Source organism: Peromyscus eremicus, chromosome 20 (genome assembly GCF_949786415.1).
Source record: "Peromyscus eremicus chromosome 20, PerEre_H2_v1, whole genome shotgun sequence".
Classification (NCBI taxonomy): domain Eukaryota; kingdom Metazoa; phylum Chordata; class Mammalia; order Rodentia; family Cricetidae; genus Peromyscus; species Peromyscus eremicus.
In genome coordinates, this window is record NC_081436.1 from 43,514,704 (window position 1) to 43,541,353 (window position 26,650).

General features: G+C 48.3%; 1 protein-coding gene across 1 annotated transcript in view; it reads right to left on the bottom strand.

The window, feature by feature from the left end:
- Zhx2 (zinc fingers and homeoboxes 2) overlaps positions 1 to 17,753 on the bottom strand; it is a 160,734-nt gene extending 142,981 nt beyond the window's left edge. Inside the window, exon 1 of the mRNA XM_059247598.1 lies at positions 17,554 to 17,753. The gene's annotated coding sequence lies outside the window, so the exon portion shown is untranslated. The remainder of the gene's footprint in view (positions 1 to 17,553) is intronic.
- Between the last annotated feature and the right edge of the window lie 8,897 nt (positions 17,754 to 26,650).

Genomic DNA, 26,650 nt, shown 5'->3' on the forward strand with positions numbered 1-26,650 from the left:
AAGGGTTACAGGCAGGTCACCAGCTGCCTTAGGGATGACTAACCAAGCAGAAAAGCTAGGGGCCACCAGGATTCTGGCTATGGCTGTTATATAGACTCAGGACAGAGGAAGAGAGCAGGATGGGACAGTGGCTGAGATAAGAGGTATACAATGGAGATCAATGTCTTCGGTCCTCAAGGCCACACATGGCAGGACAGACTGTTTCTATCTGTACCACTTGGGCTAAGACAGGAAGCAAAGGCATTCTCTGTTCTCAAAAGTTGCTTCAGAGTGAAGGTATGGGGGGGGGGCAGGTGGACAGGACTCTCATAGAATCTCAGGAAAGAGGCCACTTCCCACATCTGAGGATGGAGTCAAACTGTGTAAGCTTGCCAGCCAGAGAGGCCTAGACAAGAGGTTCCTTGCCTGACTACCCAGGGGGCTGATGCTGCCCAAGGCCTTTGTTCTGCTGGGTAATTAAACCAGTCCCACTAGCTGGGGAGTGAATTATAAAACTTAAACCATATCATTGAAAAAGATGGACTTCAGGCTGGGGAGATGGCTCAGTTGGCAGAGGGTCTGCTGTGCAAGCACAAGGACCTTCATTTGGATCTCCAGAACCCATGTAAAAAGCCAAGGGTGATGGAGCGTGTCAATAACCCCTTCAGTGGGTGGGGCAGAGCATTAGCTAGCCAGCTCAGCCAAATTGATGAGCTCCAGGATACATTGAGAATTTCTTGTCTCAAAAAATAATGGGGGTGATCAAAGAAAGACTCCTGATATTGACCTTGTTTCCATAGTGTGTGCACCTGCACACACTCATACTAACAAGTACATGCCACATGCACATTTATTATGCAGTCTACATCAGCCTAGAATTCATTATGTAGCCCAGGCTGTCCCCAAATTATTCACACACACACACACACACACACACACACACACACATACACACACACTTGAGACAGGGTTTCTCTGTGTAGCCTTGGCTGTCCTGGAACTCACCCTGTAGACCAGGCTGGCCTCGAACTCACAGAGATCCACCTGCCTCTGCCTCCTGAGTGCTGGGATTAAAGGTGTGCACCATCACCACCCAGCTCCAAATAATACTTAATAACACGTTTCTTTTAGATCTTTTTCTTCCCTAGTCTCATTCCCATCCATATTTTTAAATGAATGTCTTTAGCGGAGAACATGGCCAGAAATTCTGATGCTAAAAACGAAACGTGAAAATGAATCACAAAGTTCTAGCCCAGGTTCCCCGGTAAACATTTGAGGCTGTGCACAGTTTGCTCCTCTGAGACAGATGTTACAGCTGTGCTCCTTTACTTGGTCCCTTGAGTCTTGCTACCACATGGGGAGACAGTCCTGGGTCACTCTCCATCCTGGACACTATAGGTAGTGATGAGGAGCAAATTAAAAAAAAAAAAAAGGTCTAAAGCAGCAGTTCTCAACCTGTGGGTCTCGACCCCATTGGGGTTCAACAACCTTTTCACAGGGGTTGCCTAAGACCACTGGAAAGCACAGATATTTACATTATGATTCATAGCAGTAGCAAAATGACAGTTCTGAAGTAGCAGCGAAAATAACGTTATGTTTGGGGTCACCACAGCATGAGGAACGGTATTAGAGGGTCAGTCACAGCATTCGGCAGATTGAGGACCACTGGTCTAAAGTGTCATAAAGGGCAAAGGATGATTTACTGGGCATCCTTTAGTGCCCCACAGAAGGAAGCATCACTGACAGTGCCACCTCCACAGGGTACTGCTCTGAAGGCAGCTCAAAACACTCCACACCAGCTGTGGGACCCCGGGCAATGCAGACATTACAGAGAGTCCAGATTTCCCCTCTTATAAAACCCCAGAATGGCTGGGTGGTGGTAGTGCACACCTTTAATCTCAGCACTTGGATCTTTGAGTTCTGAGTTCGAGGCTTGCCTGGTCTATGGAGTGAGTTCCAGGATAGTCAGGGCTACACAGAGAAACCCTCTCTTGAAAAATCAAAAACCAACCAACCAACCAACCAACCAACCAACCAACCAACCAACCAACCAACCAAATAAATCAATAAATAAACAAACAAACCCCCAGATGGTTGGACCAGATGAATTTGAAGGAGGTTAGCTGACACTTGAAGGTGGTCAGCTGACTGGTCACCACAGAAACGAGGGTAAAATTGGTCAAAACAAATGCCTGCTGGTTAGTCCTGGGATTGCCTGGTCGAAGAAGGCTTACTGCCCACGTGGAGCCCATCTGCCAGGCAAGGTTTCAGAGCCAAATTTGAACATACAACCATTCCTGACCAGGGTGCTGGGCTCCAGGTTCCTAAGTGGTCCTTTGAAGAAATTCCACGGAGAAATAAACAAACATGGCCGGAGAGAAGTATCTCACTTGCCATGGCCGTGGGCCTAACGTTTAGTGTGGCACCTGCCACGTAGCAAACGTGTGCTTGTTTCCTATAGGAATATGCAGAACTACGTCGAGGACCCAGGACCTCAACCACTTCTGACAGACCCCAGAATGGCTGGGTGGAGTGGACTGTGCAAACAGCTTGTGAGTACTGTGGGTTAAGTCCTGGCCTTTTCTGTACCACCTCCCAGACTCGCAAACAGCGCTGGGTTTAGCATCAGCCAGGCCTCCCCACAGTGAGGTCCGGCTGTAGCCCTTCCTAGCTATACTTTTTTATGCTGTTCTCGGTCTCAGCTTGCCCAGTTGTTCCATGGAGCTTCCCCAGGCCTCTTTCAGGAGGAGAGCGATGTAATGACCTCACAAGGGTGGGGTGTACAAGTTACAGCGGCAGCAGTGATGTGGAGGGGCTGCCCACTGAGGGCTGGGGTGAACTGGGGCCATTAGCATTGCTATTGTGACGCTCAGCTTCCTTGGTGTTTGGCAATAAATTAGGAGCACATGAAATGTTAACCTTGGTGCCACGCTGACTGCTCAGTGCCAAACTAGACTGTAACGGTATGCTCCAGAGTATATGCAAAAGGCAAATAGGTAGTACATTACAATAAAAAAAATGCTTGGTGGCTTTTCACTTTGCTAGGATGGCTACTCTACTTAACACTGCAAGGGAAACTGGGTGCTGTCCTTAGAGCTAAAGATGGCCTCAGACTAAGTGGCTGGGAGCTTCTACGTAGGCCTGGGCCTTGCTGCTAATGGTCTTTGCAGTCCTGACTCCCGATTCAAGGGTCATGTCTTAATTCTAGAGGAGCAGGACCTGTCAGAGGCGGAAGGGACCTTCTGGTATTTCACCACCGAGAGAAGAAAGCAAAGCAGATGCAGATGATGCCTGCTGGAACAGCACAGACAAGCCCTGGGCTCTGGTGGGCAGAGACCCTGTACTATGCAACAGAGAATCAGGCCCATCAAACATTGCCCAGGCTCCCTGTGTGAGCAGATGTGGCAAGTCTGAAAGCAGGTATGTGTCCCTTTTCTTTTCCTCCGCTCCAGCAGCCAGAAAGCCAGTGGCTTTCAAATGTCACAACCATAAAATCTTGGCAGCCCGAATCCCCAAGTCACAGCTTGAAATAAAGCTATCTGGAGAGCTGTGGTTCCTTGGGGGGGACTGACTTCCTGAGAGGGAGACCCTGGTTTCCTAAGCCCCTGGGATAGTGGGGTTCATCTGTCACTGGATCACATGTTTCATTCATCAGCTAGTCTAGGGGTCTGCTCGAGTTTTATTTCTGTGGGTGTGATAAGCACCCTGACTAGAATCAACTTAGGGTTTGTTTCAGCTTACAGTTCCAGGTCACAGTTCATCAGAGCAGGGAAATCAAGGTGGGAGTGACAGGAGACGGCTGGTCACACCATGTTCAGTCAAGAGCAGAGAGAAATAAATGCGTGCATGCTTCCTGATCAGCTCGATTTCTTCCACTCTGATACAGTCCTGGGCTCAGCCCATGACATAGTACTGCCCATACACAGGGTGGGGTTTCCCACCCAGTTAACCCTCACAGGCAGGATGACAGGCTAATATGACCTACCTAATCCCTCCTTGAGACTCTCTTCTGCACTGTGCCAAGCTGACCATTAAAAATGACCGTCAGAGGGTTTCATGCACCTGCCTTGAAAAATGGTCTATTAGTCACTATTACACACACACACACACACACACACACACACACACACACACGCTGTAATCCTAACAACTTTTCTTGCTGTACAGGTTGGTCCAGTAAGATTATTGGCCCTCTAGCTCTTTTGACAGGTGACAAAACCACAGAAGTATCTGGAGGACAAGGAGCTGTGTTAATGTTCCAAAGTCCTTTCTCTGGGAATGAAATGATGTTCCTGCTGTTGACTCCATTCTGACACAGGGCCGGTCCCTGAGTTCTATTGCTAAGGGTGTGACCCTGAATCTTAGCAGTCTTTATAGAGCAACAGGAAAGAACTTTGTCTCTGATGTCACTCAGAGCTGCTATTGCCAGTGTAATTCATCAACTTCATGTCCTGTAGCCTCAGCTTTCTCCTATGCAGAATGGGTGTAAATTTTCAATCAAGTTAAATGACATTAAATAAGGTTCAGTGGCTGGCATCCAGCAAGTTTATCTCCTTATTGGATCCCTTTAGAATTGATTTTGTTTTGGATTGTTTGGGGACAGGGTAGCCCTCAGATGAACTCATGGTCCTCCTGCCTCAGCCTCCTGACTGCTGGGATTATACCTTTCTGTACCCTCACCTACCAGTCTATGCTTTATCCCATGCCTAATTTAGAGTTAGACTTCAAGTTCAGGCTCTGCGAGTTTTATTTAATATTGGAAGTAGCAGAAAGGCCCTGCAGGGACAGTGGTAATGCACTCCATTTTGCCATTCAGGAGGGTAGGCCTGATGCTTCTGTGGAAAGACAGGGTAACACCAGCCAAAAGCAGGAAGCTGACCCAGGAAGTGCCTAGGCTAGATGTCCAGATGAGGCAGCATGCTGGGACCAGGCATGCATGCCTGCAGGCAGGCAGGCAGGCAGACAGGCAGAGGTTGCCAAAAGCCCCTGAATTTAGGACAAAGCTCTCCTCCCGTGGAAGCTGCCTTGACTGCCTCCTGGTAGGAAACTGTCCAGGAAGTCCTTCAAGCCTCTGGCAAAGACCTGCCACCAGGGGCAGCAGTGAGCAACAGCTCCTTCTGCACCTGTAACCAGGCCAGCTCAGTCCTCCTCGGGAGGTCTCCCTCTCTCAGGAAAGCCAGCCTTTTGCTCACTCAGACAGCCATTCATGCACTCCACAGACATTCATTCTTAACCCACAGAGTGGGCCAGCCCTGCACTGGTGGTGTTGGGAGCACGCAGACAAACAGGAAGTTCTCCCTGCTGGTGGAAAGTGACTCACTCTGTTTTGTTTTTTTTTTCTTTTCTTCCCCCCACCCCCAGGGAGACAGATACATAAACAGATCAAAATCCATAAAGTGACAATAATTCTCTTTTCAAGGCACACTGGTCTCTCAGAATCGCCATAGAAGGAAAAGGTGACATTGCGAGTTTAGGGGATCGGGGCGGGAGCCCCACGTGCAAATAATAAAAAGGGGAGGCGACCGTATACTTAGGGTTCAGGGGTTAATCTGGTGCAGCCGGAATGGGGCATACACACAAGAGGTAAAGTAGTTAGAGGAAAATATGCCTGCTAGGAAGAAACCAAGACAGCCGGTGTACCAGCGTCAGGAATTTGGACTTGACCCCATGGGTCAGAGGTTACTTTCATTTGCAGGAGGATTGGAGAGTTCAGCAGAAGAACTGGGCTTATGCTAAGGGCCAAGGCAGGAGCCTCCCTTCCCCTCCACCCCGGGTACCTCTCTGCATCACATCCCACCCGTCTATACTTTACCTCTTCAGCCTTTTCTACTACTTGCTAAGCCCCTGGGAGCATTTGGGTTTTGACTTTTGGATAACCAGTGACCAGGGAAGGTTTAAGAGAACCAGTGAAAGACAATACGTTTGGGAGTTTCAAGTCACACCTAAGTGGAGTGATTGGTGACAGACGACAAATTGGTGGTCCCTCCAGTGTGGCTTTCTCTTTTCTTCTTCTTCAATTATTTTTTTAAAAGATTCATTTACTCTTATTTTATGTGCACTGGTGTTTTGTCTGCATGTATGTCTGTGTGAAGGTGCCAGATTCCCTGGAATTGGAGTTATAGTTTCCAGCTGCCATGTAGTTGCTGGGAATTGAACCCAAGTCGTCTGGAAGAGCAGCCAGTGCTCTTAACCACTGAGCCATCTCTCCAGCCCCTCCTCTTTTCTTCTTATTTGAAAACAAAACACAGATGAAAAAAAAAAAAGCACTCTGGAAGTTTCTGTTCACCTTCATGCAGAACCAGCATTATGTCGCTCTCCCATTCCAACACACGCAGCACGCATGCAGAACTCTCATGGATTCAATTCCACTTATCAGTTTAATAACTATCTATTGAGCAACCACTCGGTCAAGGCTAGGTGCTCTGGTGGCAGGGCTGGGGGAGGGGAGAGAATCAAAGGAGAAAGACCTGGAGTTCTTCAAGCTTGAAGTCTCTCCAGGGCTCCACCATTGGTGGACAGTGCAAGGCAGAGGTGACCCTCCACATGGATAGCCCCTGCTCACCAGTGTCTAGGTGTTAGTCATGTTATGTGCTCAAGGCTAGGAGGAGTAGCAGGAGGGCTGAGCAGGATCCCTGAGCTTCTGTTATTAAGAGTGAGTCTAAGCCACACACAGGACCTATGCAGCATTGGACTAAACTGAGCAACAAGGCCCCCATCAGTCCAAATTATTTGCATAGCTATTACATCTCTCCTTTATCTAGACACTTCAAAGATTCTCCAACTCCTCTCCTATAGACTATGTATCCCCTCCATACTCCAACTGTGAAAGACCAGGAGGTGGAGAAGGAAACAAATAAGGTCACCAACAGGGCCTATTCCACAAGAAGAATCCATAGCATCCCATATCTGGCTTACCTTGACCTCAAAGACACTATCTATCAGTGTTTTCTCCATTTGGGAAGCACAAAAGCATCACTCTGGCTTTGGAGATGACAGAGCTAGACACAGAACGTATGTAGCCTAGCAGGGAAAGGTATGAGTTAAAGCAGAGCCAGAGCTGGTACTGCAGCCAGGACTTACATCTCCTGGGGTAGGCCTAACAGGTTAGAAGAGAATTCGTCCATCCAGAAAACTGCCTGATCACTGGGGGGTGGCTCATCTTTTCACGCCGTGGGCATGGGGCTTCAGGTCACAAAAGAAAGGTATCAGGATGTCCCTTAAGCTACAGTGAGTGACTAATAGGCAGCTTCACGGTACATAAGGTCAGAGGTATGTCAGCCACCACAACGATGCCAGCTTAGTACCTCTAGAGCTGTGCCTTGGTGCCAGGCACTAGGCTACATGCGGTAAAGGTAAAATCCTCCCGATTCTCACAACCACTTCTGAGCAGCCATAAGACCCCTGCAAGTGCAGTCCAGCAGGAACAAGGAATGCATGGTCATCGTTTTGCTTCCCCACTTTCCCCAGCACTGAGAACTTCAGGACCAAGATAAGGTGAATGGCAAACTAGAAACTTAGGGGGCAAAATTTAAGGTGGCAGTGCCTTTCTAATGCTAACTATATGCTTCTTGGAGTCAAGACTGAGTGCGTCCTTAAATTTTTACACCCAGGACACCTTATTTACTCTGCTACAGTTTTGGTCCTGGGTAATCACTGGATAGATTGAAAGTTGAGTCCTGCTCCTCTACATTCGGGCAGTGTGACCCTCCCTTCCTTGTTCCTTTGTTGCCTCATCTGTGAAACGGACCAAATGACAGTATCAAGGCTTGGCAAATACGTAGCATTTTCTCCTCTAAGTATTCCTGTACTTAAGTGCCCAAAAAGAAATGGAAACATCGACAGCCAAGAGGCATAGAGGTGCACGTCTATAAACCCAGCCCTAGGCAGGCAGAGGCAGGACGATCAAGGGTTTCAGACCAGTGTGAGCTACATTGTGAGTTCAATGCCAGCCTGGGCTACTCTGTCTCAAAACCAAACAAATAGAAGTGAAAACACGTGTATATGTGAAAACACGTGTGCGCAAATGTTCACAGAGACCTTCTCAAATCCCGCGGAGAGAAAACAACACCAATGCCAATCAGCTGGTGAAATGGGTAACAAAAATGTGGCATAGCCACACAGGGAGGGACTGTCTGGGGATACAAAGGGATGAAACACCAATACATACTATGTGGTGGGTGACCCTCAAATGCTCTAAGCCATGTGAAAAGAAGCCAGACATAAAAGGTTACAGAGTATACGATTGAAAAGACATAGACCGAAGAGTCTAGAATGGTTGATCAGGGTTGGGGTGAAGCCGGGGAGGTAAGATGGAGGGCAGCTGCTTATGGGTGCATGGGGTTCACTTTTGGGGGTGGTGGAAATGTCCTAAAGCTGCTTAGTGGTGATGGCTACATAAAGTAGGTAAATATACCGAAGAGCACTATTGTATGCTTCAAGTTGGTGAATTTAACATGTTACATACCTCAACAAAGCTAATTTAAAGGTTAACTTCACATTCTCTATTCCAGCAGGAACACTGTGTATTCTAGGCCAACCTGGGTTACATATTGCCACTCTATTTCAGAAAAAGAAAACAAGGAATGGTTGGAGAGAAGGAAAGAGGAAGGAGGGGAGGAAAAGAAGGAAGAGAGGCCATACTTAGCAATGCCAGACACAGGTGCTTGTATTCATCAAACTTTATGTTTTTTATGCCAAGGAGTACCTGTTACTTAGCTTCCTAAAGGTTCCTTCATTTTTAGGAGACTTTGAGGGACTAACCTGGAAGTCTCTTGTGATTCTGTACCCCTGGGTGATGTGATCCTTTCCATGCTGGCTTCTGAGCAAGAACTACCGAATGAATCCTGCTAGAAGTAGACAAAACTCTTTGGGTCCTGGATCCTAAAGGGTTGTGTTTGAGTTCTGGGTCTACCCTTTGTGTTAACCATGTAGTAAGGCCACAAGGCACACAGAGGGTGGGATACGCAGAGAGTGCCCGGGACCTTACAAGTCCCAGGGGTAGATGGTGTTAGACTGCCTGCCAGGCTTCTGAAACCCTTGGACAAACGTCTTCCTAGCTTGTGCTTGCTTGCTTGTCAAATGCACAAGACAGAATGCTAATATTTCTTAGGGGTGTCAGAAGAAAGGCGTTCGGAACTGTACTCATGATGTCAGCAGGCTGAGCCATGGACTGTAGCAGCGGCCGTGGTTCAGCACCACTGAGGGTGGACTTCCTGAGAGCAGGGACATTGATCTGTCACTCTGGCAGGTGCTCAGCCAGTGCCAGGAAAGAGGAACGGAAGTGGGGAGGAAAGGCACCGAGATGAGTCTGCTGAACAAGGAAGCAGAAAGGCCTGAAATGACTGCACCAGAGAACAAAGCAACTACCCAAGGATTGTGGGATCCGGTGCCCATTTGCATAGCTTCCTGGACCTCAGTTACTCTGAGCTATACCCTCCAGGTTCCTTCCTTTCTTTCTGCATCCTTTCCTGAGACAGGGCCTTGCCATGCCACTGTGTTGTCCTGGGGAGCCTGGAACTCACTGTTCAACCAAGGCTGGCCTTGAACTTGCAGTCATTCTCCTGTGTCTGCCTCCCAGTACTGGGACTGCAGGCGTGTGCCACTGCATAAGGTTTGGCTTCTAAAGTTTCTCTTATCTAGAACATTCCTGGGTCCTGGTAATAAACTCATTTCCTCAAATATCCTTTCAATTGGTTGTAGGGTTGTACTTGGAGACCCAGTATTTCAAAAAGTTCGAAAAGTGCCAAGGCTAGACCTTGTCCAACTGCACACTGTTAGATGCAATATCAGTGGTTGGGATGTCCATCATTCACCCTTGAAGTGATAGTGCCCATTCCCCTTTACAGCAACCTGGCTCTTCAAAATACCCAGAAACCTTCCTGCTTTCCTAGCCTACTTGTTTCTGGCAGCAGCACCCGGCCTGCTCAGAATCAATTTTGTAACACAAAGTTCTCCAGAAGATAGTACACGGCAGTTCCCGAGCATCAGGAGAAGCAGAGGTCTCAGCTGGAGAGATTAGAGGAGAGTCCGTTCTTGCCCGAAACTAACTCACTCCTTCTCTGAAATGTCTTGGCTGGAGGATAGCCTCCTTTCCAGCTTTCAGTTTTCAGTTCCTATGTTCCCACTATCACTCTAACACAAAGAGAGAGAGAGAGAGAGAGAGAGAGAGAGAGAGAGAGAGAGAGAGAGAGAGAGAGAGAGAAGAAAGGACCAAAGTTAAAAAAAAAAAAAAACACGACAAAAGCCAAGGCACACCCCAGCCCTACAAACGGTACTAATACACGCGCGCGCTCTCTCTCTCCCGACAGGCCAGCCTCTACCATCACTTGACCATCACTACACCAGGCACTGGCCTGGCAGTGTGCAGATACCCTGAAGGATCTGTTTCTAGGAAGGCAGAGGTGAAGCGCAAACGAAAATAATTTCAACGTGTCATCCTCCACAGGCCACAGAGATTCCCTCGGGGACCCTGGGTAGGCCCAGGGGCGTGGGGGGGAGCCTGAGACGGCTTTGTCGCCAGAGCGATTCAGCCTCGTCTCGTATTTTAAGACCAGCGGGGATGTAATATCAGCTGAAAGGGGTTTTCTGTGTGCTATTTAACTAAACGGCTCTGCAGCTGGAGAGAGCCATGGGCAGACGTGTTATGATTCAAAGGTTCCCAATTACAATGATCCTCTTTTATTGTATAAAAACAGCAACACAGCCATTCTCCACCCCACCCCCCTGCCCGTCCCCTCCACCCCTGCTCCTCATTGGCTAGCAAGGCTGTGCTGTATCCTCTGGGGGGGGGCAGTTCCTCTTCAGGTCCCAACTCTGCAGCTTTTGGCTCATTGGGATTCTTTGTGTCCAGGTCAAGGAGAGAGTACAGTACCCCGGGGAGCATCTGACACAGAGGGATGCCACGAGGGCGGCGGGACTCTAAAGATTATGGGTGGAGACTACAATCCCAGTTCTGACCATACTCTTCTATGTACCCATTGTATGTACACACACAGGTACACATGCTGGCCCATTCCCTAAACCCCTGGAAAGCAACCAGATAGACAGGCCCGAAGTGTGTCTAAACCAAACCTTCTCTCCACACTCCCTTACAGGCTGGCCAGGAGCGTGTCTGTCCACATGCTCGAAAACCCCGGACACAAACGGATCTGAGGAAGTGACGTGACTCTCCTACCTTCCCTGTGCGTTCTTGAGTCAGGGCTTCAGCTCTTTGAGCTGTACTTTCCTGTCTCTGCAGTGGACCATACATAGCTCTCCATTCACCCCTCCTGCTTGGATGAAGGGGCAGAATAAAGGGGAAGCATTCAGTCTGGCACACAGAAGCCACTGCTATTCTTCAGATGAACTGATTTGTGGGCTTGGGGTGTGCCTGAGTGAGCGGGGCAGCAGCTCCGCATTCGTTCAGTTTCACCAGCCAGAGCTGACAAAGCTGTGGGAGTGGAGCTGGCCCACTGAGGAGTGTTCTTCTCCTATCTTTCTCAAATACCAGTTTGAAACTGTCACCTGTGTGCAGCTGACGCATGCATGCATGCATGCATGCATGCCTACTGCCTGCTGCCTGCTCTTTAACTTAGACTTCTTAGGCCCCTTCCATGTTCTGCAGATGTTTTAGAGCCCAGCAGCTGCAGCTGCAGCTGCAGGCATTCAAGCAGACCAAAGAGAAGCCGTACCCAGGACCTTCTGCTCACAACACCCCAGCCAGGCCAGGCCAGGCTGTCAACAGCTTCTGTCATTCACGAGTGGGTCCCAAGACCCCAACAGGAAGAACTGCTCGCCAAAGAAAGAGCCGACTCTATTTGACCACACCAGTGCCCCCGGGATACAAAAATCAGTTCCCCATACCGTTTGAATGTCAAACAGTTCCCTGGGGTTTTTCCTGGTTCCCTCTATGAGATAAATGCAACGCAGGCCTGTAACGCTTCCATCCTACGCCAAGCCTGAGCACCCCAAAGGCAGACCGCAAACCTCTTTCTTCAAAGTTATCACTGGGGCCACACTCCTTACTATCGAACTTCCTGTAGATCAATATTGCACAGATTTCATTCACTGCCGATTGCGTTCTGTGTTAAATGCTATTGCTGTGTGAAACACTGTTGTGACTAGATTTAATCTCCAGGAACATTCTCGTATTAGGAAGTAGGGTGTGTGGCGGGACAAAAAGGGGTGTAAGTTGAGGCTTTTAAACTGTCCTCACTGGGGCACAGGGTGGCTGGCTCTGGCCCTTTCCTCTATTTCTTGGGGAAATTTGGGTAAATATGGATGTAATGTTGTTAGGATAGCTTTGCTCCTTGGGGGTCTCTCTCATACACACCATTGCCAATTAACCTCTCTTAAATGCACGACTACCAGCACAGAACAGGAAACAGCTTGTAGGAGGATTTTCTTAATATCACAACCTGTTCAACGTAGGGTGGGGGCTTTACAGAAGGGCTGGGGAGGGGAGGCGGGACCACATTTCCTCATCTTATTCTCTCTCTCTCTCTTTTTCCCAATTCAGAAGAAAATTGCCTTATCAATGTCACACACAACATCCATCTAAGTGTCTACCTACGGGGCATGTGAACAGCCGTGTGGCCCTCAGCACTGCCCTGCTTGGGTGTGGACCGTGATTCCACGGAGGATGTGCCCATGACTGGCACCAGACTCATCAGGATTTTCACGGCTGTGGCCACTCAGATTGGCCACAGAATAAGTGCCGGTGTTCAGGTATGAGGAGAGCACAATGAGGTGGGGACAGGCAGGGTCCCTGGTGGGATCATTAACACTGAGCGTGTTAATTACGAGGACACAAGGAAGTCATTTCCTAGAGGTGGTTGCAGTGACCAGGATGATGGTGATGATGGTTTGCTGAGTATAGTATGTGTCAGGTGCAGTGCTATTATACACATTATATAATATACATTATATATTACAGACATTATATATTATTATTATTATATACATTATATATAATATATATTCTCTTTTATAAACTTTTAAAGCTCCATAATAATTCATATGGCAGCTATGAGTAGTTCTGCTTTAAAGCAGACACCGAGGTTCAGAGACTCAAGTAACTCCCCAAAGGCATAAGGCTAACGGTGTTTGAGCAAAAGGAATCAGAGAGCTTGGTTCTTGCTGGGGGAGTCCTGCACGTGGGAGCTGATACAGCTCCGAGGCCCACTCCTGCTACCTTCTTGATTTAAAGCAATGCGGGGGAGGACCACGGCCAAGGCGATTCTGCCGGTGAGAGGCAGAGCTGCAGCTAGGACCCAGGAATCCCAGAGGCCAGGAAGAAGTAGCTGGCAAAGAGGTCCAGCTGCTTCTGCTCCGTGATCTGAACCACTGGGAAAAGAGGGCTGCTCACCTCCCGGGACAGCTGAACCACCTCAAAAGAACTTCAGATGACTGGTTTGTGCAGTATGTGTGTGTGTGTGTGTGTGTGTGTGTGTGTGTGTGTGTGTGTGTGTGTATGTGTGTGTGTGTGTGTGTGTGTAGGCCAGAGGGCAATGTTGGGCATCTACCTCAGTCGCTCTTCAATTTATTTTTTGAGACACAATCTCTCACAGAATCCAGACTCACTGATTGAGCTAGACTGCCTGGCCAGGGAGTTCCGTGAACTCTTCTGACTTTCTCTTCAGTCCAGGGGCTTAATTTTAGATTTTTATAGTCAGGATCTAAAGACTATCTCTCCTTCCCCTTTACCTCTTCACTGTATTCTGTCATCTTTTTTTCCCTGAGACAACACTGGCCCTTGTCTGAAAATGTCCTTGATCTCATGCGATGTCAAGTGAGAACCAAGCAAGGTTGTCTGTACCAGGCACACTGATAGCCTTTGTCTAACTTTCCTTAAGAACACGACAGTCCCTACTCAGAAGGCAGCCATGGCGCCTACAGAGTAAACGTCAACCACCTGTCCAGTGAGTGAAATCTGACGTCATTTCCTGTATGACTTTCCCTGTACCCCTCTCTCCGCTTCCTAGGCTGCAGACAGCATCCAGGACTACCCAAATACCTTTCTTCCACTTCCTATCTGAGAAATCACTCTACTTGCTCATTCAACAGCTATTGCCATCTACCCTCTTACAAGCAGAACTCCACCATGTTCATGGCAGTAGTGTGCCTGACTAAAAATACTTGATCATCTCTCTCTGGCACGTTTGGGTCACCACATAGCCAAGCTCTGATTGGGGCCTGGAGACGAAAGAGTCTCCTTAAACCTCAGGCCTAAGACCCACATGCTAAGGATGGCAAAATGAAAAGACACAGTTCGGGTTCCCAATGACACAGCGGAGGCACCATCCCATCCCCACAAAAATGTCCCAGCTGGATAAATCCCATGGCCTTCAGAGTTTCTGTTGCCAGCAGCTGAATCAATGCTCTCCTATGCATCCTCACCCAGGCTTTGTTTCTCCTCATTCATGGGTCACTTTAGAAGCCATCCCCTTCCAGGAGATTCCCCACGAGCCCCTCAGAGCCGCACAATCACACCCTCCCTTGTGCGTCCACAATAGTCGCTTTCCTCAATTACAGCACTTACTTAATTCTGCTTGATTGGGCCTAATGAGCACTCCTACTGTCTGTTCAAACTCCTGGAGGGTAGGGGGTCTTTATCCCACCAGCATCTCCATTAGCGTGGAGCAAAGCTTTGTGCTGAGCCCGGGGGCTCTGGCCCCCCAGCATGGGCACAGTGTCTGGTGCACTGCACCCTAGCAGTGGGAATACTCGCGGTGTGGGTGCTGACACTCTCGCCTCACGAGCTGTTTGGTCTAGGAGTTGGTCAACAAGCGAGCTGACCTCTCTAGGCCTGCACTTCTTCATCTATAGAGAATGAGAGCCTCGGTATCTCCTGGCTGTCATGAAGACAAAACAGTCTCATCCTAAGCACTTAGGAGAGTGCCTGGCATATACAAATGTTTAACGACTGTGGGCTCTTACTAGTAGCCGGGAACGTGATCGTTGTTGAACGAATAAATACATCAACACTCAGTCGCCAAATAAATGAAGAATCAAATGAAATCCAGATGAGTCCCCGAGTGGAGGGAGACCCGGGGCAGTAAGTAGTTCTTGCTCAGTCTTGCCTGCCCTTGACCCTTTGATTTGTCCTCATGATGACCTCCTGCATCAGAGATGAATGCTGATTTCACATCAGCCAGGCCTCCAATACAGACTCTGCATTGCACCCTGTGGGCTGGCTAAGCATTCTCCACCTCTGGGAGCCCTCCGTTTCCTCAACCAGTATCTGACGACAATAGTAACTGTTGGCTTGCGGGTTAATGGCGAGGATTACATGATAACGCATGACCATTCAGCAGGCCTAGATACTGTCACAGCAAGTACTTGCAACACTTACAAGAAAACACCAACATGATTTTTTTTTTCATTGTTGTTAAAGGCACAGTGTCCCAGTAACCACCAAGGCCTGACGGACTGGGATGCGGTCACCATTGGGCAAGCCAAGGTCCTCTGTTTTCAACTTGGGAATCCAGTACTGTCAGTGTATGTGATTCCCTCCCCCACCTCTGTAAATGATAAGTCACTGGTTTACCCTAAAACTTTGGCCTTCTGAATTTTCCCCTTAAGTGCCATTATCTGCAGGTGGATCCTTAGCTTACATCAAAACCCTTCCAGAAAGCAAGGTACAAATTCACAGAACAGTGATGGAGCTGAATATTTACACAGTAACAATATTTCCACACACCGCAGGCCTGATTACTGTCAGGGACACATTTTAATCTTATTCTTAGATTTCCCCCCGGCCTTAAAAGAACACGTGTAAACAAACAGCTTTATGTAACTTTCACTTTAAACTTAAACCTTTATGTTGGTCCCACGGAACCACTTGACGGCTCCATTAGTCTATTTTTACTATCAAACAGGCCATTTAACACGATATTTATTCCACTTGGCCGTCATCCAAATGCTTTTTGACATTACTGCCCTGGGCCTGAACTGCTTAGACTCGAGGCCCTTATAAACAGAAAAATCACCTTCTGACTTAAGTCTCAGGAGCGCTCAGACTCTCACCCTCTTCACTTCCGTGGCGTTAATTTCTGCTCTACTCTAGAGAAAGCCAGCACTAGAGAGAGTGTTTTAAGAGGCTTGTTGTGGGAAGTCCAAGCCGCTTAGGGGTCACATGGAAGCATTCTTGTCTCCCAAGTCCTGCTTCAACACAGGACTGGCCTCAGATCTAAGGAGCTGCTCACTTCTAGAAAGAGATCTTCAGAGAGCAGCAAATGGAGAACTCGGGGGAGGGGGGCGGCTCTAAAGGACAGCGATGCCTGGGGCCCCAGCTGAGCAGTGACTCTGAACAGGGAGGGGTGCTCCCTCCTCCTCCCCGCCCCCAACAAAAGGCCATCGCGGAACACTGGAACCCACTGGCTTTGAAGCCAATCAGTCAGGTGGAAGCCTGGGCAAATCACGACTTGGCTACCGAGACAGGTCTCCCCCACCCACCCTGTTTGATAAGCCCTCCTCATCTTCCTCCACCGCCTCCCGAGCTCAGCACAGCTAGGAGGCCAAAGGGACGTTCCTGTGATGCTCCTGCTTTCCAACTTTCCGAGCTTCTCGGTCTTCGAAGCCTCCTGCAAAGCTGCTAGGGAAAGGGCAAGTTTGCAAAGCCCTGGATCCTAAGTCCTGGGGAAGCCACAAAGACGCTCCAACGCCAGCAATGATTAACCTCTTGTGGGACGGACTGGAAAACGCCACGGCCACTCAGGCGGGAGACGCGGGCTCGGGCTGGTCCGGGCGGGCCGGGGAACAGCAGGGCCCCCCCGGTGACCGCGCGCCCCACGCATCCCCCTCCCCGCGCACCTGAGCCGGGCGTGGGCACAGCGCCGCGCTCAGGCCCTGCCCGCAGGTCGCTCGTCCGCCGCCCGCGCCGCGCCGCGCCGCGCGCCGGCCGCCTGCAGCCACCGGGAGCGACGCGAGGAGAGGCAGCCTCAACACGGCGTCATGCTTCCTGCCACCACATTACGGCGAATCGTCACCGGGAGAGGAGAGAAGAGGGGAGAGCGGGGGAGGGAGGGGAGCAGCTCCACGCAGCCCCCCCAGGCTGCCAAAAAGCGCCGAGACGGGTCCACGTCCCGGTGGAGTCCCCGCGGGACCGGCCCCGTTCGCACAATGCGCCGCAGTTTGGCCAAGAAGGCAGGGAGCCGGCCACAAAATAAATAAATAAAAAACAGAGTCGGGTCTACGTAACGCCCTGTCGAAAGCGGACGCCATATTTTTTTGTGGCTTATGTCGACATAGGGAAACGTAGACATGTTTTCCTCCTCCTCCTCCTCGGTCTGGCTTCCATTTATCCAAACTTATAATCAAAACTATTTCATTAAAAAAAAAAAAAAATCTCCGTTCTCCCCCCACCCCTCGCCCGGTCTCCGCGGATTTCCTCCCACCCGCAAAAAAAAAAAAAGCCTGCACACCCCCCTCCCGCGCACCCCCATCCCTAAGCCGGCCAAGTCCCATTAACAGCACATTTTCGGGAGCCGCGGCGGCGGTGGGAAAGTTGGGTTGGAGTAGCGGGCGCCCGGCGTGTCGGGCTCCGGGCTGGCGGTGCCCGCTGCGGGTGCTCCGCGCCGGGGCGAAGTTTCTTACCTGCGCCGGGGTTGGGAACGCGGGGACCCGGGCTGGGAAAGCGGAGACGAGGCACGGGCGTTCCAAAATGGAACTCTGCTGGCTCCCCCCACCCACTCCCCACTCCCCACCCGGCGCCCGACTCGGGCTCCGTGGGAAAGAGGTGGTGGTGGTGGGGAAAGCCAGCCTGGCAGACAGACAGACAGACAGAAAAGGCCCCCGTACGGAGAACGGTTGGCCGAAATTTTTAAAAGGGGGGGAAAAAAAAAGAAAAAGAAAAGAAAAAAAAAAAGAAAAAAGAAAAAAAAAGGGGGAAAAATGCCTCGATCAGTGGGGAATCTACGCCAAAACCCACATGATCTGTAACGTCAGCATGCGTATTTGCATACGATACCACCACCGGAGCTGCCACCCCGGCTCGGGTTCCGCAGAAAGTTACAAAGTGAAATTCAGGCCCCTCGGCAGACACCGGCAAAATGTCATTTTTCGGAGGGAGCTGCGGGTGGGGGGGAGGCTGGCCCTAAAGGCTCTGATGAGTGGCCAAACGGGAGGGGGGGGTGCAGTAAATGAACTTAAAAGTCCGAGTCCAGTAACGGACTCGATGGAATTTTTGCGGGAAGAGGTGGGGGGAGGCGCAAGCGAGATCACTGAATATTGAGCACAACCCGGCGGGCGCGCGGCCGCGGCCAAACCCTCCCGGTGCAATACCCATTTTCTTTATGAAAAGTTCAAGGTGTCACTGATGAGCTCAACAAACTGTTGATCCTCACCACGTGGAGTGGCGGATCGTGGGACCGCAGGGCGCTAGGGCTTGCCCGGCGCCAGCAACACCCGGGACTCCGCGTCCTCCTGCAGTGCGTGGGGGCAGGATGCGGGTGGGGGCCTCACGCGCCCTGGACTCTGCCTGCTCTTTCGCCCGACTTCCGGCTCCAGAAAATAATAACATACTTAAAAACTTTTTTTTTTTTTTTTTTAAAAAAAAAGCAAGATGCATTTTCCTCCCGGAATAGTAATGAGAGGGCTTGGGAGTAGGGCGGGGAAGAAGACGCCCCCACTTATATAACCACTCTAAGTCAGATCACTTTTGTTGGGGATTTCCGCTCGCGCCTGGGCTCAGTCTGGTTAAAGACCTTCAAACTTTTTCCCTCCAAACCCATAAACAAACAAGACTCCGGGGGAGCTGACTTAAACTTGTCTAGCCCAAGTTCGCAGGGATTCTCAGACTCAGAGAAATGCACACGTCTGCAGCGCACACTCTGGAGTCCTTCGGAAGTGAGACGGGTCACTTTCCGAGCTGGGACAGCCCCGTTCCCGGAGGGAGGGGTCTCCAAACGTGGCCTCCTCTTGCGCTTCAGAGCACCCGCGGGTGGCGTGTGTGTTTGTGTGTGTGTGTGTGTGTGTGTGTGTGTGTGTGTGTGTGTGTGCCCTTTCTCTGCAGCCTTGGGAACCGTGAACTTGCGACCCGGTTGCTGTGCTGCGCCGACAGTGCAGGGTTAAAACGCTTTAAGGGAGCATCTGAGGGACCTCCCGCAGCAACCTGCCTGCGCTGCGCATTCCTGCCCTCAAGGACCCTGTGTCCCTTTCGCAGGCTCGGGGGCGCTCGAGAATTTCTTGGGCGTGGGCGCTCTGGAGCCCACCGTGGGCGAGGGGGCCGAGCTCTGGGAACTCAGATTTGACACTAAGAGTTATTCGAGGAAAAAGAGGGCCTGGGGCTTGGAGCCTTGCGGAGTCGCCTCCCACCCTGCGGATTAGCAGGCGCGTCGCGTCGGGGTTTCCCAGCCAGCTCTGCTCCGGGGAATTAGAACGAACTCTAGCGGCCGCTTGCGACTCCGCTCGGGGCGCCAGGACTGCAACAGGTGGCGGCGTGCTGCGGGGTAGCCAAGGCGACGACCCAGTCTAGAGTGGAAGACTGGCTTTGGGGGCTGATGGGTGGCCACGACTCTGGGGAACCTCTTTTGGCATTTTACTTTCCTAGACTGCAAAGAAGGAAGTAGTTAAAAAAAAAAATTAAGGTCGCCCCCAGGGCTCCCATTTCTCTGGTAACCTTTGTTTCTTCGGGAGTTTGTCCTATTTAAGATTAAATTAGCTCACATGCAAACGTTTCTTGCCAGCTTTGGTTGGGTTATTGCTGACTGGGGCGGAGGGAGGGGGCGTTGCTCCCCCCCTCCCCCGGTTAAGTAAAAAGCCCCCACACCGGGATCCTGGCTGCGGACTGGCTTTCCTGCTCCCTCTACCACCAGGGAGACAAAATCCTCTTGGTTCTTAACAGGATTCCGTTCGGAGCTTTGTTGGTAACTATAATCCGGATCATGCCCTGTCTTTCCTAGACTCATCTGATACCTGTGATCTGAGTCCTGTCAATTTGCATCCAACACCAGAATTTGGGGATGTTGTCTGAGCTGGGTCGTTTTTCGTCCACTTGGTACAAACTAGGATCCCCTAAGAAGACAGAACTTCAATTGAAGAATTACCAGATTGGCCTGTGGGCACACCTATGGGGCATTATCTTGATGGGCATGGGAGGGCCCAGGCCACTGTGTAAGGGGCGACTCCTGGTCTGGTGCTCCTGGGCTCCTCAGGAAAGCAAGCTGAGCAAGCCCACAAGCAGCTTCCTTGATGGCGTCGGCTTCAGTTTCTGTTTCCAGTGTCATGCCTTGAGTTTCCGCCTTGCCTCCCCTTGATGATGGACTGTATGTAACCTATAAGCCTAACAGACCCCAGACCCTTTAATCCCTCAAATTGCTTTTGGTCATGGCACTTACCATCACCACAAGAACAGTAACTAGGACACTGGCTTTTCTCCCTAAATTAGGGTGTGCCAGAATAGTGAAAGGACAAATAAACAGACAAACACTAAAACTGTCACCAGCTCAACAGTTTTTTACATCACTTATCTTGTTATGCCCTTCCAGGTCATTTTACCAACACCCCCAGTCCTTTAAAATTAGGTATACTTTGCAGGCTGTTTCCATGGAAATTGCCTAAACCTTAAGGAAGCAATTCCTATTTTGAGGCTCCACTTCCTCTTGATGAGCAATTACTTAGGAAGCTCCTCTATAAGCCTGGCTTCCGTTGCCACCCGCTCCCGGCTGGGTAACAGGTTGTAGGAAGAGCCATGGAAGAGCCAGAGTGAGGAAGCCAGTGACCCTGGAAGGATCTGTATCTTCAGGGTACAAATCTCAAAGAGACGAGAAGATGAGGGCTCTGTGCTGCACTGTCTTTAGATGGCTCAAAATTTAACATGCAGTGGACTCCCGCTAGTAAAAAACCAAAACTAACAGCAAAAGGAGGTTGGGATGATGGGTCAGTGGTTCAGAGCACACAGAGGATGGAACTGAGTTCCTGGTATCCACACTGGGCGGTTGGCAACTGCCTGTAAGTACTGCAGGAGATGTGTTCTCCTCATTTAGCCTCCCTGATGTGTGAGCACACACACACACACACACACACACCACACACACACACACACACACACACACCAAAGAATAAAAAAAAGAAGGGTGACTTGTGGTAAATGCTACAATCCTATTTTGTTTCTATGTGCATGGGTAGACTTCAGGACTGTTGAAACCAATATTATAAGGATGGTGTTTACTAGGTGCTTTGCATGTGTATGCTAATCATGACTTAATCCTTACAATAACCCTGTGCTCAAAATGTTTTGTCTCAGGCTTCCTCTAGACTTTAAAAAAAAAAAATCACTGAGGACCCCCCCCACACACACAATTTGTATTTATGTGGGTTATACATATATACTGACAGTTAACATATTTGAAATTAACTATAAAAATGTCTTATTGCTGCACATTAATTGCACAAAATAATAGGTTTCATAGCAATGTCACACACACACACACACACACACATCATACTGTCTGCTATACACCTGTGAGAGAAAAAGAGTCGAAAGGGCAAGCCAAATTTCAGTCTGTTATGAAAATAATTTTGACTTTGAAGACCTCATGGAAGGATCCTGGGGGACCTCCAGGATCTCTGACCACATTTTATAAGCCCTGTTGATAAGTTATGTGCTCTATCTCCACTTCACAGATGAAGAAGCTCAGGGATCCGTGACAACTTGCACAGGCAAGTGGAAGAAATTAGGCTTCATGTGTCCCATAAAGTCCAGAGCCAGGGTTCTTAATCCTGCCCAACCCCACCTCAGCAGGAACAGCCTCAGTACTTTTCAGGACTATTTTCCTTAACATCAAACAGAACTTACCAGGCGCCAGGCATTGCATCTGGCTTTCGTATGCATTATCTTATCAAATCCTTAGACTCCCATTGCTTACAAGAATGATTACCCCGGTGTATACATGACAATAGTTATGGTCCTGGGAGGTTAAGAAGTGTCTCCAGAGGCCTGGAGAGGTGGCTCAGCGGTTAAGGACAGTGGCTGCTCTCCCAGAGGATCCAGGTTCGATTTCTAGCACCCACATGGTAGCTCACAACCCTCTGTGACTCCAGTTCCAGGGATTTCATGCCCTCTTCTGGCCTCGACAGGCACTGGGCACACATGGTGCACAAACACACAGGTAGAAAAAAGCACACATAACACATAAAATAAAAAGAAATCAATCTTTAGAAGGAAAGGAACTTCTCCAAAGTCACATAGCAATTCCAGCCACGATTAGACCCTGAATTCCAACCTTAGTCTGGTGGCTTCTGAGCTAAGAATGAAGGACCGCCATCCTTTTCTAGATGCCTAACTGAGAAAGAATGACTTCCACTCTCTAATTTGTTGAGAGGAATCCCATGGTGTTGCTGTGCAGGTGTAGGAGCTGGGACTGTTTTTAACTTGACAGCATGAGTCTGGCTTACTTGAACTTGCATAGAGCGCACAACCAGAAGTTTACAAAGTGGAGAAAATCAGAGACGATTATGTATTTGGCTTCCCTGGCTGGCTTGGTCCTTGTATCAACTGTACAAGGCAGGCAGAGCTGCCGTGATCATTTTCACACTACAGAGAAGCCTGGTGAAGGATTGTAAAAATAATGATAGCAGTTAGTCCAAACTCACAGACTAAATCGAGAATGGTGATTAAAATCCAATCTTTTATTTAAGAATTATTATGATTTTTATGGTCATTATTAATGTGTACTTGTGTGTGTGTGTGTGTGTGTGTGTGTGTGTGTGTGTGTGTGTGTAAGCACACACCTTCCACCCTGCTTTTGAGGCAGGGTCTCTTTGTTTCTGCTGTTGTACAATACTCCGAACTAGCTGACCTGTGAGTTTCTGGCCTGTTGTTCTGACTTTACCTCCCATTTTACAGGGGCATGCTACCACATTCAGCTTTTTCTGTGGGTTCTGGGGAGTGAGCTCAGGTCATCAGTCTTGTGCAGCAAGTGTTTTTACTCTCTGAGTCATCTGGCTGGCCCAACCCCAAGTCTCGAAGTAATTGAAAGTCAAATGCCCTTTTCTCATGTGTGTGTGTCGGGGGGGGGGGGGGCATCTCACCACATAGCTGAGGCTGGCCTTGAACTTTCCATTCTCTTGTCTCTGCTTTTTCTGAGAATTTGGATTAGTCATAGGCCACCATACCCAGCTGGTCATTTGTTTCTTTCCCTAAATACAGTTTTAATGAGACATTGTACTCTTTTTACTGTAGAAGTGTGGATACAATAGCCACCAGGAACAGTGGCTTCCTATCATATACTATTTCATGTGCACTCATTCATTCTTTTGTTCATTTGCATTCCTACTAGAATCTAAGGTTCATACAGGCGGGAACTTGGTTTAGTGCTGTGTAAGTAACCGTAGAGTTCAACTTACTTGGCATGCCATAGATGCACAAGTAACTGCTGAATGAATGAATGAATGAATGCACTAAATGAATGAATGAAGTGCATCTTTTGTCAGGTCTCAACTAGTAACAGAGAACCAGTGCTATTCAGGAGCATTCAGCTTCTGGGGCTGCAGATATAGCTCAGTGGCAGAGTTCTTGCCTCAAATGGTGAGGCTCTGGTTTTGATTCCCAGAACATAAACAAATACATCAACTATACATCTCCTGCCTTTCTGGAGTGGTCACAAGGGGCTTTGCTTCCCAGGGAAAGGCTGCTGCTTCTACACTGTGGGGGCTTCGTGTCTGGTGAGGGATGAGAACAATGGCTCTGTACTGGTCTTTTGGTGCCCATTTCTGTCTCACTAACAAGCTCATTTTCTAGGCTCAGAGACTGAGGTTCCTGGTAATGACGCCTAGTCTAGACCCCAAGCCTCCCAACTTCTGCCTGGTGTTCACACCCCTACAGATTTGCTTGCAAACAGAACCTGCAGCTTACCATACAGAAACAGAACTATATTTTCAGTAGATACGCAAAGGAGCTGAGATAGATCAGCATGGCTGAATGCTGCGGGGGGCGGGGGGGGGGGGGGAAAGGCTTATGGAAGCAAGACACCTGCTCCAAGATGCGATGGAGGCAGATGGGTTTGCGATTCTGCCTTACAGTGGGGAAGGATGCCTGCTGGCTTTTTCGGAGGATGTTCATGAGCCTTCCACATGACACCACATAGGACTGTACCTCTTTATTCTTGAAAGAGCTGAAGGATGCATCATGATATACTGATGTACCATTGTCCAGTTAGTAACACTGAGGCTGTGACATAGGGCCTCTGGGCTTGGAGTCTTAGCTCCATTGTTCACGTCTCTGAACTTTAGAATCCTTAGCTATGAATACTAAGTGGGGGCAATGATAAACACTCAGCTCCCAGGAATTGAGATAATTAATGTAAATTATTGAGTCTTCATGCTCCACCTACTGTGAGGGATCAGAAAATATAACCTATTATTCTCACTTCTCATATAAAAATTAATATATATTCATTGCTGAAATTTAGAAAAATTTCATCCAGTTTTTGTTGAAAGAATAATACATTACATAAATGCGTAATATAAAGGCAACAACTGAGTAAAATGTATTTATGGCATTTAAGTTATTAATAGCACAATATACTATCATATAGTATATCATGCATATAATATATAAGCAAAAGCAAATAAATTAGATAAATAATAGATAGAAATAAAGCAATTGTACCACCCAGCAGAAGGCACTGTAAACATTTCCCACATATGCCAGTTTAGATTAAACTTTTTAAAAAGTGATTTATTTATTTTCATTATTATTATTCTTTACATGCATTGGTGTTTTGCCTGCATGTATGTCTCTGTGAGGGTATTAAATCACCTGGAATTGGAGTTACAGACAGTTATGAGCTGCCATGTGAGTGCTGGGAATTTAACTTGGGTCCTCTGGAAGAGGTTAAATGCCATCTCTTCAGCGCCCCCCCCCTTCCAGGTTGGGGATGCAGAGTTTAAACTATTTGATCAAGATAATGTGTTAATATATAATATAGTAGCTCTCCCTTTATTCATGGGATGTAAATCTCAAGATGACCTCTGGATGCCTGGAACAAATTCAATACACAGTTCGGTTTCCCACACACACTCACCATCACCCCTCCACTCACGCACACAAGGTTGGCCAAGTTGGGTGAAAGGATAGGAAGAAATACAACCTTAAGCTGATAATTGAATGAGTGATGAAGAGAATGTGTAGAAGCTGGAAGAATATTTCAAGTGGCTGTGAGGTTACAAAATTATCCATGATGAAATTATCCCCCACATAGTGACTGGGTTTTGTCATTAAAAATTTATATTCTGTCTTTTCAGAGAAAGCATTTTGCTATGTTGGGGTAGAGGGTGGCCTCAAATTCACTATGTTACTCACTCAGGATGGTCTTGAACTCACAGTCCTCCACCACAACTGTCCAACTGCTGGGTTTGCAGCTGGCTTATATCATTTTTATATGCTGTTTTTAGGAGTGTCATAACAATAACAACAGCATTGACTCAGTCACAACAGGCTGGTTTATGCTGCAGTAACAAATAGCCCTTAGATCACAGGGACCTACTTTTTGCTCTTACAGCAGTATGCTCATGAGGGATCAGCAAGGAGACAGACCATCTTAGGCACTGAAGGACTCAGGCTGACGAAGCAATTACAGAGTTCCTAAACCTTTGCCAATTGTTGTGCAACAGGAAAGAGATCTTTTATAGACAAATGTTTGGCCAGGAAGTGACATACGCCATTTTCACTTACAACTCATTGGTCAGAACTAATAGGAAAGTTAGCCACATGGGTTCATGGAAGTGGTACCTGCATGGGAATGTGGACAAGCAGAAATATTTGCACTAATACATGGCACTATCAATGACATCAGTTCATAACTGTTGATTTTACATGCATCATTTCCTTGAATCAGCACAGAAATCCATATTTTTCTAACCTCTTCATTTTGTAGATACAGGAAACTGAGATTTCACTAGCTTAAGTATGTTGCTCAATATCATCTAGCTATTAAGTGATAGAGAAATATTTACATTTAATACTATGTGGTTCCTGGTCATAGGCTCCTGAAATACTATCCTCAACCATGTGGGGGTTAATTGGTCTTCTACCAGTGGGCATTAGGTAACGAGACTTATTTACAATGGAAAATATTGTGCTATTTAAAAAGAAATCATCACAGTTATTTTCATAGGATACATTCCTAGATAACTATTTGTTTGGTTGAAATACACATATGAATTCAAGAGTTAAAGTTCTTTACTAGCAAAAAAGGGAAAGCTGCCTGGCGAGATGGTCAGCAAGTCAAGGCAGCTATTGTCTCAGCTGCTGACCTAAGTTCGATCCCTGGGACACCGGGTGACTATTTCAACTTGTCGCCGTATCATGCCTGACCTTCACATGCACACCGTATCATGCCTGCACGTATGCATATGTACTAGTGAGCATGTGCACATAAATAAATGAGTACATACATACATATATACATAAACAAATTTAAAATATTTTAAAAGAGAAAACCTTGGTAAGTATGATAGTCTCTCAAGATGCCTTTTGTCAGCTGGGCAGTGGTGGCGCACGCCTTTAATCCCAGCACTCAAGAGTCAAAGTCAGGCAAATCTCTGTGTGTTCGAGGCCAGCCTGGTCTACAAAATGAGTTCCAGAATAGTCTCCAAAAGCTACACAGAGAAACCCTGTCTCAAACAAACAAACAAACAAACAAACAAAGATGCCTTCTGTCAATCTTTCCTTTCCTCTATGACTTCCTAC